Source organism: Humulus lupulus, chromosome 1 (assembly GCF_963169125.1).
Source record: "Humulus lupulus chromosome 1, drHumLupu1.1, whole genome shotgun sequence".
NCBI lineage: Eukaryota > Viridiplantae > Streptophyta > Magnoliopsida > Rosales > Cannabaceae > Humulus > Humulus lupulus.
The window spans coordinates 68,797,713-68,814,818 of NC_084793.1; positions in this window are offsets into that span (position 1 = coordinate 68,797,713).

Consider the following 17,106-nt stretch of genomic DNA (forward strand, 5'->3'; position numbering starts at 1 on the left):
TGGGGGAGCAGCTGGATGAAGGCGAGCCCATTGTTGGGCAGGAGGCAGCTTCGGGTGGCAGGTGGGCCAGGGAGCTTGGGCTGGAGTGGTACACGGATTGGGCCCGTGGGAGCTGCTGGAGGGCTTGGGCCATGGAAAAATGCCAACTTCCCTATTCTTTTCCTTGAAAATGTCATTCACTTTTTCTTCATTTTACTTGCTTTTCAAGAGAAAAAAATGCAACAAATTCTCTACAAAAAATAAACATAAATTAAGTTAAAACTAAATATTTTCAACTATAAAATAAATCAAGTTAATTATTTGAAAATATTAATTATAATTTAATTTATATTTAACATTTAAGTTCAACATTTGCATCTTTTTACTCCTAACTTAACAATATTAATTTCAAATAATTAAACTACAACATATTATAATAAAATATCTATAAAAACATATAAAAATCTAAAAAATTACAATAAGACTAATAAATTAAAAATTACTTAAAAACTTAATAAATTACTTAAAAACTCAAATACTAAGCAACAATTAGCATAAAAAATGTGATAAAATAACTCTAATTTGTAGAGTTATCATAAACTCATTTAATATTGGACACCATTATTAACAATCTACTATTTGATCAAACTAAGAAAACAAAATTTCTTATTTTATGAGCTAGACCCACAGTTTTTATAATCATAGATTTAGTCATAGCAATCACGGGTGAGTCTATTAGAATTTGACCTATAATTATTTATCTTTCGAAATCTAACATTGTCAAAATAACTAATGAACACCTTCTGTAGGGGGACGAATCAAAGCGTCTCGAGGCCCCATTAAGCTATCGACCTTGTTAAACTAACGGTGGAGATCAAATATAATTCTTAAAACAAGCTCATTATATAATTAAGTTAAGTATTTTTATTATCATTTTTTCGAAAATTAATGACTAAGGTTCTTCAAAAAATTAATTTGTAAATTAAATTTTAAAACCAAAGTCCTATAATTTTATATTAATTCTAAAGTGTCACAATGAAACAAATTCAATTAAATTGGAATTAATTTGCTCCTAATCAATTATTAGGTTCAACTATCTAGAAAAATAAACATAAGGCAATTAAGTCAAACTCAGGTAAATGAGTCTTAACAATTGAGTTTGCATGGAGGAGGACTGGGTTCAGTATGTCGTACCCTCTACTAAGACCCCCTAACTTCCACACAAAGCCCAAAAGACTGGAATTTAAACATTCGTTTTATTAATTTATCAATTGATTAGACACACTATAATCATGCAAAGCAAATGAGCCTTCACAAGTGGAATCACCCACAAGAGAAGAATTTAAACTTTACATTTTCTAATGGGCCCAAATAAAACCTATCATTTTATGAATTTTTTATTCGGCAAAATCCATATATCTAACAACCAAAACTACATATATATCCAAATATATGGGTCACTATATGCATCTAAGCTCAATTACAAAAATCACATATAGTTCACAGATATGTCATGTAATTGAATATCCTATCCTAATCATGTTATTAAATTAGCAATATCTATGTGTTCATGCAAAAATGTCACAATTGATCACATTTGCAAAAATACCATAATTAATTAATCTAGAATTTATGTACACAAAATTTATAAGTAATTACAATTTTGCAAAAATAATTAAGTCAATTTAAATAAATTTCATCAACAATTAACTAAGTTAATTTAGATTTTATTTATCAACAATGAACTCAATTATGTTATTTTTGGAAATATATTAAATTAATAAAATTAAATTTAATATATGTGGGACATTTGATTTTATAGAATAATTGCACAAAAATCTAATAGATATTAATAAAACTTTCTATTTTTATACAAAAAATAATTAATTTTATTATTATGATAACCAAAATATCTTAAAAATATTTTTTTTCAAACTCAACCAAAATATATTATTCCTTTTTAAAAAATATCTATTTTCAAAATCAACCAAAATATCTTAGATATTTACCATAACTTTAAAAATCAATATATAATTTTTGAATAAAAATAATCAATTTCATCAACATGGCTATAACAGAAAATATTTTGATAATTTGAATATATTTAACAAAATAAACTAATAAAAAGATAATAATTTAAAATTAAGATATTTTTGGAATTTTTTTTTAGTGAAAACAGCCCGCCGCAGGCCTCGCACGGAGCCGCTGTAAGGACGCCATATAGCCCCGACGACTTTTTACTATGCTCGGCACACAAACTGCCCAATCAGTCCCAATTTTTTTTAAAATTCTGTGCATTTTTTCAATCCTAAATTAAACAAAAATTGCAACAAATACACATAAACACAATATGCTTCATTCTAAAACAAATTTCAATCAATTATGCTAAATATATCTCAAAATTCATTAAACATATTCATGCATGAAAATATTGACAACCAAGGCTCTAAGGCCAGTTGTTGGGAATACATTTTACAGGATCATAAATATTTTCACACATGTTTCATATATTAAACAAATTAACATATAAAACAACCTAGAAACATGTTTCTAATGAATTTCATTAAGTAAATCAAATAATAGAGTTTAAGAATCTTGCTTTTACACAGCAGATATTGAGACTCCTTCCTTCACTCTCTCTAACCCTTGTTACTTTCTGTCCCAGAGTAATGACAAGAGAGTGAACTGAATCTTCAAACTACACAGTCTTCCACAATTACATTTGATCACCTAGACTAGAGTGGACAATTCCCAACACATGAGATAGGAAAATTATAGAGAAGAAGAGAGAATATGACCGGCTACAATAGGTCTCTTGAGTCTATGTTTTTACTTTTTCAGTTCTTTCATATCACAAAACCCTACTTAAGTCCCTATTTATAGCATCATTTTAGGATTAATTTAATTTAATTAAATAATTAAAATAATAGCTTAAAAATCCCTATACTGAATACTATATATTTTGTCAAACCTTGGAATTTTTTCATTTTTAAATTCAAAACATAAAAATCTTTAAATTCAAATAGTATCATTTTCTATAATTATATAATAAAACAAAATCATTATTAATTAATTAAATAAATATAATATAATATACTATAATATATATAAACTGATTTCGTTTAACGAAATATTATAAAGTTTTAATATACATATATATAATTATAATTATACTTAAATAATAATTAATTAACTAATTAAATAATTTATTCAAATTAACTAATTATAATTTGAACATTGATTTAATACTATTAATTTGACATAATTAATAAATTTGCCCAAATTTCTCTTTTTTTTTCTCTAAATTCCACATCTTAGAAAAATTGTCCAAAATTGACACAAAATAATTTTGATAATCCTAATTAATAATTAAATTAATAAATAGAGAAAATCTAGATTATTTAATCAAAGGCACTGTAGGGACCATGGACCCATGAATTCAAGCTCCAATAAGTTACCGTAAAATTATTATCGAATAATTTCACTACCTTATTAATTCCTCGTGATTCCACTAAAGACTTAGAATTGCACTCTTGAACTCATAGAACAATTTACACTTAAAATAAATACGTTATCCATTGTTACAACCATAATTTTTTATCCAATCATTTATAGATGATCTACAACTGAGTCAGGTACAAATTACCATTTTACCCCTCATTGTATTTTATCCTTAAATACCACTAAGTTCCTTGTAAATGATATTTCTGTGAACTTTAATCACAGAAATGAGTACTCAATCATTTAACTCGTTGAATCGGACGCGCAATCCACCAATTCCATCCTGCCTCAATACACATCCCCAAGCTGCCAAGAATCTTTCCGCCGCCATAACTATTTTCCTGCACATGTAAACATAAATGAATGAGTCTAATGCCCAGCTAGGAAAATCTAACACATAATTCATATACATAAAATTCATAACGTAGCATATAATAAAACATATCATAAACATATGTCACACATACTATAATGACCATTATTACTTGGGGTCCCATAACTAAACAAGTCATATGCCCATTAGATTTGTGGGGCTTGCTAGGTAAGCAAGTCATATGCCCATAAATTTATTGGGGCTTGTTAGTGTACAGGTCATATGCCCAAGTCTACAAACATACATAACACACAAATCATAAGTTAACATAACACATAAATCATAAGATAACATATGGCATAACACATAATATCCTATCCTATTTTCCTTACCAATATATCGGGATGATGAGAACAAAGTCGGGATTTTGGAACACTCCTAAAAACCATAATATAGAGGTGAGTATTCTAAAAAAAAATCGATGAATGAACTAAAAACCACCGAGAATATTCTTACCGACAAGAAACCTCAAGTTCGAAGAACTTAGATGCCTAACCAAGAATAGAGAAGACTGAGTTAGGACTATAAAACTAATGAAACAATACTGAAAGGAACTAAGAATAGGAATACCTTTGAAATTGCTATGATCAAACTACACCTCGAAACCGAAATACACACTATGAACCTTACTTCCCAAGTGTTTATTAAGCTTATAATGATTAAGCTTATTACCCCAACCCAAGTGTTTATCACTCTATAGTCTCACTAGCACTTGGAAGGCTCTGATCAATGCTTGAAGAATGAATGAAAAAGCTTGGTGCTAGGTCCTATTTATAGAGTTCTAGGAATAAAAATCTTCTTTTTGGTTTTGAATAAAAATAATAAATTTAATTGAAAATATTTGAATATCTTTCAGCCAAAGGCTTAGGAATTGGTCAAATTGTTCAGAGAGATTTAAGGATTCAAAGCTTGATTTTTAAAACAAAAATAATAAAAACAAATAGAATCCTAACTTCTAACTCCCTAAACCTCGTAACTCTAAACTCACCTGCAGTAAAATTAACATATCTAAAGGTATAGGACTCTGATTTATACTCTCTTTATATCGTTAGAAAGCTTATTAAATTATCTACAACTTTATAGAAATACTATTTTTCAAAATTCATAACATAACTAGGTCAAAAACAGGTCGGAAGTTACAGTACCCTAAAGTTACGAAAAATCTATTTAATTATCTAAATAACAACCTAATCCACAAATGAATAAAATTGTGATAAATGTCATGCTCCTAACATATTCTGGTGAAGACTAAGTCTTATATTTCCCTTATTTTATCATTAAAATAATAATTCATTAATAATCATACATATGACATGTGTCATAATCTTATTGGCTCTATCTAAACATTAGGTTATAATAATCATCATATTAATAACCAGCAACATTAATCAAACCTTATGTTATAATTAATATTCTTAAACTATAGGTTAAACTTATAAAATCTATAACTATTGCTAGGAGTTTCCAACTAAATCCCGGCTTGAACCAAAATCCACAGTAATAAACATACTATAACTACTACTAGCTATTACTATTACTACTACTATCTAACTAGCTAAGTAAAGTTCTTGGACTCTACAATAACACATATAATCTAACCTATTTTTCTTACCAAAAATCGGGATATTGTGGACAAGAACGGGATTGGAAAACTCTTAAAACCAAACAATAAGAGTCATAAGTTTCTAGAGAAATGGAGATGAAAAAGAGATCTAAACCATCAAGATAGAAACTTACCGAAAAACCTTAAGTTTCAAAAATCTTAAACACCTAACCAAAAGCCATAATAATGAGTTAGGATCTGAAAGAAAATGAAAGAAAAATAAAAGAACTATGATGGATTAAATCTCAGGATAAGAATACCTTGAATGGAATAGAGCTTTGATCTACACCTCGATACCGAAATAACACTCTATCTTACTTCCCCAAGTGTTTATAAAGCTTAGATTGAAAAGCTTTTAAATCCCAAAACCCTAGTGTTTTCTCTTTAGAATAAACTTAGCAGCTTGGAGTCTCTGAAGAATGCTTGAATGATGAATGAAATGGCTGAGTACTAGGTCCTATTTATAGAGTTCAAGGAGTGAAACTAACCCCTTTTAAAATGAATAAATACATGAATATAAATTTAATAAATTTGAATTTTCATTTCAACAGATGCCCAGAACTCGGTCAAAAACGTTCAAGAGCAAGTCCAAGTGGTTGAGGGTTGTTTCTAATTTAAATCAACAAAGTTTCAAAAAATGGCTCCAAGAGCCGATATATCGCCTACCCTAGGCGATATATCGCCCCTTCCTATGCCCCAAGCTTCTGTGGTTTCATTTGTGCGAAGTCAACGTGTTTTTCGTATCTACCTTAGGCGACATATCATCCCTTATAGCTGCGATATATCTGTTTGGGAAAATATGTATTTGCCTCAATGGAAATGGTAAGATAATACAACTCTTAGCAATAATATTACAAATAAAGTAAAGGTGTTTGAAACAAAAGAGAAGATGATTACAACTCTAAACAAAAGCTACAAGTAAATAGAATAAGAAAATAAGAAGAAAAGCAATAGAGAAAAATGTAAGAACAAAACAAAAGGAAACTCTCACTTACACAACCTAAGTGAAGAGTGTTGGGGATCACCAACTTGAACAATGTTTAAAACCTTTCTCCAAAAGCTTATTTCCCCCTAAATCAAGCACTAAGGGATCTCTCTCAGATATTTGAAAAACTTTATGGAATTATCAAGCCTCAAGGTGTTTCTAGCCAAGTGCTCTAATGGATAGAAATGTTGTGTCTTTCAAGTGAGCTACAGACTCCTATTTATAGAGTTTAGAGACACCATTTGAATTTCAAATTCCACCAACCCCTATGGCTGTTACCAATGTTTAATTGGATTAATATAGAATTAAAAATGAGATTTAGGAGTTATTTGAGTTTTTTGAGCCGTTCAACAAAGATTGAAAAAACTGAAAAATTGGTCAGATTTACACCTGCAGCCGCGGCCACTGACCAATTTCAGCACTTGAAAATGTGTTGTTTTTCTAAACGGTTCCAAACACTCCCAAATGATTTTGTAACGCCCAAAACACATTATTGGGGTTAAAATCATATCTCTAACAGCCATTTCACATATGGCTTTATGAAATTCATCTCAATATTGTGTAACACTAAATTTACACAATAAATGGTAATATTTGGATATATCACATATATCTAAATATTGTAACTCTCTATTATATGTTACAATATGTGACACTCTTTGTCACATTTATTTAATCTAAAACATTATATTATAAAATAATATAACATTCCCCCACTAGATTAAATAGTTATCATATTGTAACACTTATTTAATCAATCATTATATTTAAAAATATAACAATATCTCCCACTTTATTAAATAAGAACTCTCTCTTATAGGAGTCATTGCATTAGTGCATAAAGCAAAGTGTTTTTCAACTTGAACTTTACTATAGTGTAATTATCACAAAATTTGTCAAAAATTTGGTTGCACTAGGCATTGAACCATCTTTTCATGATAACAAATCGGTGATAACACACACACCTTTGCAATGTTCACTTGAGACCTTTGTGTCTCACTTTGCACCGTTAATGGCCATGTGCACTTTCCATTCATGGACGTTCTTGAGAATACTCCCAATTCTCATGAGAGGTGGCACCACCCCTAGGTCCATATAGGTAGAATTCTTGCAGTATTTTGTTACCAAAAATACTTGTCTTCACAAGACTGAATTCTATTAAAAAAAACCTTTCGGTTTTAACCCTCAACTTGGTAACTCACAAGTACTCAATATCTCAGATGTGACTTGTTTTGAGTACAACTAATATTCACTTGATTGACTTGTTGTTACCTATTGAACCCTCAACTAGTGTTAAGATAGGTTACCATCAATCTTGAATCTCTTTAGGGAGTTTAAGTCCCATCCCTCGAGATGATGCAGCCACTAAGTCTCTCGTTAGTGGCTTAGTGAAAGGATTTGCCAGATTTTCACTTGTTCTCACATAGGATATTGAGATGATTCCTCTTTGAATCAAATCTCTTACATATCCATGTCTTAGACTAATGTGCCTAGACTTCCCGTTATACACTCTGCTGTATGCTCTAGCCAATGTCGCTTGGCTATCACAATGTATCAATATAGTGGATACATCCTCTTTGATTAGGGGTATCTCTATCAACAGATCCCTTAACCATTCGACCACTTTGCCGGTAGCAGCTAAAGCTATAAAATCTGCTTCCATAGTGGAATGAGATATACAGGTTTGTTTCTTGGAACCCCAAGAAATTGCACCCCCACCAAGTGTAAATACCTAACCAGTTGTGGACAAATTGTCCCCAAGATTGGATATCCAGCTTGCATTTGTATATCCTTCTAAGATTGAAGGAAATTTGGAGTAGTGAAGGCTTAGTTCTTTGGTTTTCTTGAGATAACCTAAGACTCTTCCAATAGCCTTCCAGTGATCCACACTTGGATTACTTGTAAACCTACTAAGTTTACTTACCACAAATGCTATATCAGGTCTAGTACATTGGGCAGCATACATTAGACTCCCTATAGCACTAGCGTACTCCAATTGAGCCACCGCTCTTCCTTCATTCTTCTCTAGTTTTACACTATGATCGAATGGAGTATTGGCATCTTTAACCTTGAGATGGTTAAATTTGTTCAATACTTTCTCAACATAATGGGCTTGCTCTAACGCAAAATCCCCACTATGTTTCTTTACTTTGATACCAAGTATGGTGTCAACTTCTCCAAGGTCTTTCATCTTGAAGGTTGATGATAGAAACCTCTTCGTTTCTTCTATCCCTTTCATGCTATCACTTATAATAAGCATGTCATACACATATAAGCAAACAATGATCATATATCCCTTACAAGTTTTGGAATACAAACACTTGTCTCCATTGTTATGTCTTGTAATGGCCCGAAGTCCCTAATGCGGTTTAATGGCTGGATTAGTAGGCCGGGAGGGCCATAATTGTTTAATTATGCCATTAAATGATTACATGCATGTTTATGTGAATTATATTATAATATGATGTTAAATGCATGCATGTGGGTCCACATTTGATTATTAGGGCATTTTGGTAATTTGGCCCGTAGAGGGCATATTTGTGTATTTTGGTGCATATTGAGATTTATGGATGAGATCCCATTATTATGGGGATATATTCGAGCTATTCGGCATGAGACGATCCTATGTTGCAAATTAGCGGTTTTGTCATAACGGGGTCAATTATTGGGATATTGGATAATGAAAATGGTTGTTTGATGATATATTGGGAGATAGTGAGATCAGGAGGAAATTATGGGAGTTTTGACTATTTTGTCGCTGGGGGTGTTTTTGGGACCTTGGGCATTAGGTTTTATTTGAGGTTACTTAAGCCTGAAGTAGTCTGTCAGAAAGAACCGTACGTTAAAAACACTTTCTCTCTCTCCCGTTAACCTTTGTGACCATTCGTGGCAATTTCGAAGAAATCTTGAGTTCTAGGAGTCGGAATCAAGCGAGGGATCAAGGCATAGCAATCCTAGGAAAGATTAGAAGCTTCTTGACCGAAGGATTTAATGAGAAACAACCCAATCAAAGGTAATTCAAGCTTTAAGTTTTGAGTTTTAGAGTTTCTAAGCTTTGATTTGGATTTTGTGTATCGATGAGTTTTTGATTCGTTTGAGCCTCGGGATTTTATGATTTTAGATCATTGGGATGTTTGGGAACTTTGATGTTTGGAATTGGAGATGTTTAGGTATGTTTTTGGAGGGATTTAAAAGTGAGAAATCGGAGTTACGGCAGGTTCCTATGTGGGGGCTGCGGCCCTATTCTTGGGCGTCGCGGCCCAAGCTCGAAGATGAAGATGGTGGAGGTTATGCATGCTGGGGGCCGCGACACTAGGTAAGGGGCGCCGCGGCACTTGCTCCTGGTTTGGCTAGGGGTCGTGGCTCATGAGGGTTTTTGAGGCCAAATGGGTGTTTTGATCATGGGAACTCAATTTTAGGCCTCGGGATTGTTCCTACTACCCGGATTAGTGAGATTTGATGTCCTGGAGGCTAGGTCTTGGTTTAGGAACCCTTTGTTATTCATTTTGTTGATGGAATCCCATATTTGGTTATGACTAGGTGACCGCTATGGAACATAAAGGTTGATCGTTCTCAAGGGTCATTCTTATACTAATTCTCGCTTGAATCAGAGGTAAGAAAACTACACTCCATATGTGACATGCATGGTTATTCATGAGGCATGTTGAATGTTTAAACGTGGACATAGATTGAATATTGAATTCTTAGCAAATCTTGCTCACTTGTGTATGGCACTGACTGAATAGTCAGAATTGGCAAAGGTGTCAGTATCAATTGTGAAGCTGTGACTCATTAGTCAAGTTCGGCAGTAGTACTGGGCACTGGTCACACAGTGCTGACTCATAAGTCAGGAACGGCCTTAGCGTGTTCAATGCAAGCCAAAAAAGATTAGATCTAATCGACATCTGCATTAAATGACTCAGAAGAGCGCTATTGCCGGACCGACCTCAAGTTCGATGAATACTATAAGCGCTTGTCTAGCCAAAGGCTAGTTACTTAGAGCCACAGTGACTATTTAGTCACATGACTGTGGGTGCCGAGCCTCGAGTGACTTACCCATCAGTCACTCATATATTTAAGTGTAGAGTCCAAGAACTTTACTTAGCTAAGATAGATAGTAGTATGATAGTATTTATAGCATTATCTTTGTTACTTTGGATTTTTGGTTCAGACCGGGAGTTATTTGGACACTCATAGTAGTACTTATAGATTTTCTAAGTTTAACCTATAGTTTAAGAATATTAAGTATAACCTAAGGTTTGATTAATGTGACTGATATTAAGGATTATATTATTATATTATAAGGTTTAGACATCAACCAATAGGATTTTAAGCACATGTTTTGAATGGTAATTAAGGATTAAGTATTTTTGAGGATTAAATTAAATAAGGGTAAAAGTTTGAATGTATAGGGTCAGTCAGCAGCTTTGAGCACGTTGAGGGCTTAGTCAAGGCTGTTTACTCCATTCAAACTCAGCTAAAAATGTGTAAATTCGTGTTTAAATATTCAGCGTATGCCGATATATCGCAGCTATAGGGGCGATATATCGCAGCACGAAGATACGGAAAACACGAATCGATGCACGGTCGCCTCGGGAACAAAGGTCCAGGCGATATATCGCCTATAGGGGGCGATATATCGCCTCCACCAGCATGAATTCAAATACTTTTGAATTCATTTCCTTTCAGCCATTCAAACTCCTTCAACAGTCCAGCATCTTGTGAACGAGTCTTCAGCCTCTGCTGAACGATTATTCAAATGATTTTCACCTAAAAAGCCATTATTTTTATTCAAGTAAAATCAAGATATTTTCATTCCCAAACTCTATAAATAGGACCTAGTACCCAGCCATTATTCACCATTTGCTCTAAGTTCAGAAGCTGCTAGTGTTAAGTGAGTATGAGAGTGTAAACACCTGGTTTGGGGAAAAATCATAAGCTTAAACATCATAAGCTTATCAAACACTTTGGGAAGTGAGTTCTATAGTATTTCGGTTGTGGTTAGATTGATCTTGCAAATCATTGAGGTAACCAAAACTCTAGTTCCTTTCTGTATTATGTTTCCTTTCTCTTAGTCTTCTACTCAATTTCCTAACCTCATTCTTATTTTGGTTAGGGAATCCAAGTTCTTAAGCACTTAAGTTGTGGTAAGCATATTTTCTTTTAAATGGTTTAGTCTTCCTATTCTCTTTCATTTCATCTTCTTCTTAAGACTCACTCTTTCTTATGGTTTTAGGAGTGTTCCAAAAGTCCTAACTCAGTCCATTATATCCCGGTAACTTTGGTAAGGAAAATAGGCTAGAATTAATATGTTATGTGCTTATGTTATCTATATGTTTTTATGTTATTAAAAGTGTTATGATATGTATATGTGTATGTTTGTAGGCTTGGGCATATGACCCATATGACTAACAAGACCCCAAATGGGTTATGGGCATATGACCTACTTAGCTAGTAGGACCCCATTAATCCCATGGGCATATGCTTGTTTAGTCTATGGGACCCCAAGTAATAATGGCCATTATAATAAGTGAATTATGTGTTATGATATGTCTTTACGTTATTATGAAATTATGTTTATGTTTATGACTATGTGTTAGATTTTCCTTGCTGGGCATTAGGCTCACTCCTTTCTGTTTATGTGCAGGAAATAAGCTTTAGAGGCGGAAAGATTCGTGACGCTTAGAGGATGTGTATCGATGGTGAATGGAGTCAAGGGGCCGAGCGTTATTCGATTCGAGGATGTAGTCTTGTTTATGTTTTTTATGGTTTTAAATGTACTTTCCGCATTTTCTATGTAACTCTTTTTAGTTTTTAAGTTATTTTTGTTTTAAAGACAATGGGTACCCATATCCTACTTATTTTATGAAAGTAACCTTTGTTTCCATAAGTTTTCAATATAATTATGGTATTTCCGCAAAAATGTAAGTTTTATGTATAGATTCGTTAATGGTCCAAGTAGTCTAGATTAGTGGGTCGTTACAGTTGGTATCAGAGCAAACGGTTCCTTCGCATGAAGTTCTCCTCGATACACATGCTCAAAGCTCCGAATCGGACCGCCAAGTAAGTGTTTAAGTTACAAGTTACAAGTTACTTTGTCTATGTGTATAGCTAACGACTTTAGTGTTTATGTTTCAGTTAAGAATGAATGGAGCTTTAAGCAATGAGGATATCCGCGCCATTAAGGCTTTAAAAAGAATAAGGGAGCCAAGAAACACCGTAGGAGCACTAGAAAAGATCACTCGAAGATTGATCTTGTTCCACAAAGAGATAGGTCACCTTCAAGAGTCTAAGAAAATCATGATGAGAGCTGCAGAACAATATGTCCTAGTAATTAGGCTTTTAAAAGATTTTCCTTCAGCAATTTTAACTTTAGAAGAAATATGGGAGAATATAAATAATGATGATGACTTACAAGCAGCCCTAAGATATTATTCTCTCATACTTAAGTTCACCTATGATTTAGAGTTTCAATTCACTAATGAGCAACAACATAGGATCTTCTTGAATCTTCCCCGAGGAAATTTTGAGGCTCAAGACAATGATGATTATAAGGAGATAGATAATGATATGCTAGATGAAGGATCGGATGTAGAAGATCCCGATTTTTAGAATAGCTAGTTTTTCATTGTTTGTTTTGTTTATTTCTTTGTTTTATGATTGTAATAAGTGAAAATTATTTTTCCAAATTAATTTCATGTTTTTCATCATGTATGAGTTTGATTCTATTTTCGCAATCATAATAAGTAATAAATAAAATAAATAATGACTAAGTTCAGTGAGGGTGGATACAAATCAATGAACCAAGTTTCTTTATTGAGAGTTAGGGGGCCTTAGTAGTGGGAACGATTTTACTGATCCCAGCCCTCCCTCAATATGGTTAACTTTGGAACAAAGATAAGTTTCGAGCCTGAGAATTAAGTCATATAGGATGATTAGAAAAACACCTAGAAAATAAAGATGACTTGTTTTTCTAAGTATAGAAACCCACTCTAATAATAAATAAAGACCTATATAATTTTTCATAAGAAGTCATAATAAATAGGTCCGAGATATGTTTGTTTTAGAATAAGTTTTTGCCTTAGAGCCTATTAGGGTAAGTTCTAACAAGTTCTCGACTGTTAGAACTTTTGGTGAAGATGTCGCTCCGAAGATCTGCACGCACCAACGGAAACGCCTCCAACGTTGTTCCAACGACCAATGATGCCCTCCAGTTCGCAGAAGAGGAGTGCGTGCTACTACTAGCCGCAACGCGCCGACACCGTCAGCTGACAACACCGCGGAAATCGCTAGACGGCGACAACAAGTCGAGGAACTCTTGCAGCAACAACGTCAACAGGCGCAGACTCAGCCTCAGCCTCCGCCGCAACCGCAACCGCAGCTACAACAAATGGCCCTAGCACCCCAACAAGTTGGTCCATATGGGGGATGGCCAGTGATGAACTACGCGCCACATCCAGTAACGAATATGGAGTCAGTGTATGAAAGGTTCCGCAAGCAGCACGCTCCAAACTTCGAAGGGACTATAGACCCCTTTGAGGCATAAGAGTGGCTAAGGAATGTGAAGCCAATTCTTACGCACATGAATTTCAGTAATGCAGACCGCATATCCTGCGTCTCGTCATTACTCAGGAAGGATGCCAGAATATGGTGGGACTTAGTTCAGCAGACTAAAGATGTCACCACCATGATATGGACAAGATTTGTGGAGCCGTTCCACAAGAAGTATTACTCCTCGGCAGTCATCACTAATGATAGAAGAATATGCTCGTCAGTTCAACAGATTAGTCAAGTTTGCACCAGAGTTGGTCCCAACCGACTTTACGAGGTTGACCAAGTTCGTCAGAGGACTTAGACCAAAGATGGAATTAGGGGTTAAGCTAGCAGACCTGGGAACTACAACAAAAAGGATTCAGAGGAATGCTAAGAGGGATTAAACGATGGTTCCAGACCAAAGTCTTTGCATTGACCCAAGGAGGAACCCATGCTAGTAACAAGCATTTAGAGGTCAGATCATATCCTCAATAGTATATGTATCGCTAGATTGGTAGCAGTATACTCGTATATCTCGTTAGGAATGATAGAAAAACTAGACAAACCTAGTGAAAGATTTAGAACTAGGTTTGTAACCGAGTTGCCTTCGGGCAGAGTAGTTCTATCATCACGAATAGTACGAGGCTTACCGATCAAGATTGAGGACATAGGACTAGAAGGAGATCTGATAGAGCTAGTAATCAAGGACTTCGACGTAATACTAGGCATGGATTGGCTAGCACGGCATGGCGCAACGATCGACAGCAAACGCAAGAAGGTGATGTTCGAGACTCCTGACGGCCAGAGACGATGCTTCATGGGACAAGCTTCAGGACTACGCACACCGTTAGTGTCATCTCTCAAAGCTCAGAGAATGATGGAGAAAGGATGCCAAGCATTCTTAGCCAGCATCACGAATGTGGAGAAGGAGACATCACTCAAAGTTGGAGATGTTCGGGTTATACAAGAATTTCCAGAAGTTTTCCCCGATGACTTGCCAAGATTGCCGCCAAATCGAGAAATAGACTTCACGATAGAATTAGTACCCGGCACCGAGCCTATCTCTAAGGCACCATACCGGATGGCACCTACGGAACTCAAGGAGTTAAAGACACAGCTATAAGAACTCCTAGACTTGGGTTTCATTAGGCCAAGCCATTCACCATGGGGAGCTCCGGTACTATTCGTGAAGAAGAAGGACGGAAGTATGCGCATGTGCATAGACTACCGTGAGCTGAATAAAGTGAACAAATACCCGCTACTTCGGATTGATGATTTGTTTGATCAACTCCGAGGCGCGACTGTATTCAATTTACGGTCCGGGTATCATCAGCTCAAGGTAAAGGGAGAAGATATTCCTAAGACAACCTTTAGGACTCGTTATGGACGTTACGAGTTCTTGGTTATGTCTTTGGGTCTTACTAACGCACCAGCCGCGTTTATGGACTTAATGAATAGGGTCTTCAAAGACTATTTGGATAAATTCGTCGTTGTATTCATCGACGATATCTTAGTATACTCCAAGGATGAAGTAGAGCACGAGGAACATTTGAGGATGATTTTGACGCGATTGAAGGAGCACCAACTCTACGCGAAGTTCAAGAAATGCGAGTTTTGACTCTCACAAGTGGCGTTCCTCGGGCACATCATATCGAAAGACGGAGTTGCAGTAAATCCATCGAAGGTAGAGGCCGTGAAGGATTGGCCTAGACCAAAGAACGCGTCAGAAATAAGAAGCTTCTTAGGGCTAGCAGGTTACTATAGAAAGTTGTAGAGGGCTTTTTCTAAGATAGCCACTCCACACACCAACCTGACCCGGAAGCAACAAAAGTTTAACTGGAACGATAAGTGTGAAGAAAGCTTCCAGTTGCTTAAAGATAAGCCTTGCTCAACACTAGTACTTAGTGTACAGACACCCGACGATAAGTTCGTTGTCTAATGCGATGCATCAAAGCTAGGATTGGGAAGCGTGTTGATGCAAAAACGACAAAGTGATAGCCTACGCCTCACGACAGTTGAAGGAGTATGAACAACGCTACCCAACTCACGATATGGAGTTGGCAGCGGTGGTCGATGCAAATCTGGCACCATTATCTTTACGGAGAACGGTGGGAGATTTATACGGACCACAAGAGTTTAAAATACTTCTTTACACAGAAGGAGCTCAACATAAGGCAGCGCAGGTGGATATAATTAGTCAAGGATTCAACTACGAAATCCTATACCACCCAGGGAAGGCGAACGTAGTTGCCGACGCGCTTAGTAGGAAAAGCTATGGGAACTTAGCAGTCTTTTCCGGAATAGAAAAGCCGCTTCAGCAGGAGCTTATCAGTGCCAGAATAGAAGTGGTTGTAGGCAAGCTAGCTAACTTGTCTATCCAATCAAATCTGCTAGAGGACATACGGATTGGTCAGAGACATGAGGAATCGCTAACACCACATATGGAAGCAGTCAGAGAAGGCAAGAATACAGATTTCTCAATATCTAGCCAAGGTTTATTGAGATATAAGGATCGGGTATGCGTGCCAGACAATCAGAGTATTAAGAAGACAATCCTAGAAGAAGTGCATAATGCCTCATACTCAGTTCATCCAGGGTCTACCAAAATGACTTATGACATCAAGGCAGTCTATTGGTGGCCAGGGATGAAGAAGGACATAGCTGAGTATGTATCTAAGTGTCTGGTATGCCAGCAAGTGAAAGCAAAGCATCAGCGGCCTGCAGGTTTATTGCAACCGCTTAGCATACCAGAATGGAAGTGGAATGATATAGCCATGGATTTTGTGACGGGGCTACCAAAGACGAACAAGCAGCATGATTCCGCTTGGATAGTAATAAATAGACTAACCAAGTCGGCTCATTTTCTGCCTGTTAGAACGTCATGCACGGCAGACCAATATGCAACATCTACATCCAAGAGATTGTACGATTGCATGGAATCCCCAAGACGATAGTGTCAGATAGAGGATCAGTATTTACGTCAAGATTTTGGAGAAGCTTACAGCAAGCTATGGGTACTAAGTTAAGCCTTAGTACAGCTTTCCATCCTCAGACAGATGGGCAGTTTGAGCGTACGATTCAGATCTTAGAGGATATGCTACGCGCTTGTATACTTGATTTCGGAGGATCATG